Source organism: Agrilus planipennis, unplaced genomic scaffold, assembly GCF_000699045.2.
Source record: "Agrilus planipennis isolate EAB-ADULT unplaced genomic scaffold, Apla_2.0 scaffold120, whole genome shotgun sequence".
Classification (NCBI taxonomy): Eukaryota; Metazoa; Arthropoda; class Insecta; order Coleoptera; family Buprestidae; genus Agrilus; species Agrilus planipennis.
In genome coordinates this window covers 1,977-4,690 of record NW_020438891.1, presented here as the reverse complement: position 1 = coordinate 4,690, position 2,714 = coordinate 1,977, and positions in this window count along the sequence as shown.

Genomic DNA, 2,714 nt, shown 5'->3' with positions numbered 1-2,714 from the left:
AGGAGAGAGACAGATGTCGAACGCTGCCGAACGCGGAGGCCGATTGTGCCTCTTTGTCGCTCGTTCCGCGCTCTCGCTTGCACTTCAAGCCTTAAATGGAACGCCTCAGAGCGAGGTAACGCCGCATGAGTCATGTTTTTTCGTGCGCGCAGCCGGCTCCATCGAATTATAAGACTTTGTCACGTCAAAAACTTTTGGGTGTTTCATTCCCACCAGCCAGTAATGCTGGTGGGCGGGCAGTCCCTCCGGACTAAGCCGGAAGGTAGGGCGGAAGGCCCTCTTCAGCCTGCTTTCAGGAATCGTGGGAATGGGTGGGTGGTGGTTCGGGTGAGAAAGATGAGACTGACAAAATGAAGACAGAAGAGAGTGAGATTATCTGTGGAATATTACTGCCTCAGCATTTGCCTAAGTGATTCAAGGAAACCACAGAAAAACTTGGCCCAAGGCAGACGGACCCGGAATCGAACCGGCGTCCTCCCGAATGCTAAGCAATGGTCTAGATCTCTAGGCCATGCCGCTCGGTCTAAAACTAGAACAACCCCCATCCTTAACTATTTGTGAACAGTAATCTAACCTAGGTCTACCTCTACCCCTCCTAACTTCTATTTCTGCCTCTAATATGTCTCTGACTGGACCTTCATGCCTGAAAAGGTGTCCTACCAACCTATCTCGTCTATTTCTTATTGACTTCCACAGAGTCCTCTGTTCTCCTATTCTTTCCAATACCTCTTCATTTCTAAGAAGATATTAAAATAATTTTGAATATTACTCAATAGTCTGCCATGTAATCCGTAGAAACTGAACCTTATAAAAAACCCATATTCAATTGCAAGGCTGATGGTTCTGACACAAACGTTTCCTGGAAATGTATGATATAACATGTCACTTTTACAACAGGTACACTATCACAGTGATAAAAATGCTGTAGATGATCAAAGATTAAACGTTTATGGAATAAAAGGTGTTGTAGATTCATTATACGAACGCTCCAACTCTTATGATAGCTGAGAAAGGTGGAGACATTGTCGAACACGATTTGAATTGAATGCGTTTCTGTAGGTGATCATAAGTCAACTTTATGTGTGACGAAGTACTAAATACATACTAAAGCGGTTAAATATCTTTACAAAAAGTTTGTGTTTAAGTACAGATTATATTTAAAATGTAATACTTTGCTTAGCGAGGAACTGGTGGAAGAAGTTGTTACCGAGAATTAAAAAACTTTTGAACTGCTTACCTACTAATACCACAAATAATTTTTTCATTGTACATTGAATGATTCAACAACATCGATAGAGCCATTAACGTCATAGCCAGAAGAGAGCAATATCAATACTTTAATTATTTGTTGTTGCAAAACTTTACTAGGCTAATAACCGTTTGTTTGACGCAAATATGTTGCCTTTTTTGTTTTGTTTTCAAAACTGTAATTGACGAGGTAAGTACATACATGAACATGACACACTTTCCTAAAAGTTTCTTACGTTACTGAAGAAAATAAGATACACAAATTAACAAAAAAGAGCTAATTTTATGCAAAATTCTGATCAGAATTTTGATAATTACCAAAAAATTATCTTCATTATAAAAAACCATAATTAACTATACAACCGGTTTATGTGATAATCTATCATGACCCTACACAGGACAATTTAAATAGACGATATGATAACTTACTGGATTAAATTAATACTATTGTACTACTTTGTTCACTCGCTAGAAATTTATTTTCATTAGCCTCAATGGCCTCAGTTACCTTCAATGGTCCTCCTTGCTTTCATTCAACGTATCACCATCATCATCATAAGGTCATCAGTCCCAAGACTGGTTGGACACGTACCTCCACTCTTTCCTATCCTGAGCTAAACTTCGCATTTCCCTAAAACTGCAACAGCCCACATCCTTAACTATTTGCGAAGAGTAATCTAATCTAGGTCTACCTCTACCCCTCCTAAATCCTGTTTCTGCCTCCAATATGTCTCTGACTAGACCTTCATGCCTGAGAAGGTATCCTACCAACCTATCTCGCCCATTTTTATTGACTTCCATAGAGTCCTCTGTTCTCCTATTCTTTCCAATACCTCTTCATTTCTAACTTTTTCTACCCACGATATCCTCATCATCCGCCTATAACGTATATCAGCCATTAATATTTGGTTAGACCAAATAGTATCTAAATGTCGAATAAATAACTTTCCTACACTTAACTATTTGCGAAGAGTAGGTACCTAATGTAATCCAGATCTACCTCTCTCCTTATAACTCCTGTTTCTACCTGTAATATGTCTCTGACTAGCACTTCATTTCAGAGAATGTGTCCTAGCAACCTATCTCGCTATTTCTTATTGACTTCCACCGAGTCCTCTATTCTCCTATTCTTCCCTCCTAGTACCTCTTCATTTCTAACCTTCTCTATCCACGGTATCCTCATCATTCGCCTATAACATCACATTTCGAACGCTTCCAATCTTTTATTTTCCGCCTCGCCCACCATCCATGTTTCGTACCCATACAGTGCCGTGGTATAGGCATACACCTTTTCAATCAACACCAATCTTTTTTCAATATCTAAATTAACCGTTAGTAAGTATAAAAGTGACTTCTTTTTGTTAAAGGACACTCGACCTTGCGCTATCCTTTGGTTTATATATCTACTGCTGATTACATCATGAATTATCGCACTTTCTAGAAACCGAAATCTTTATAATAACTCT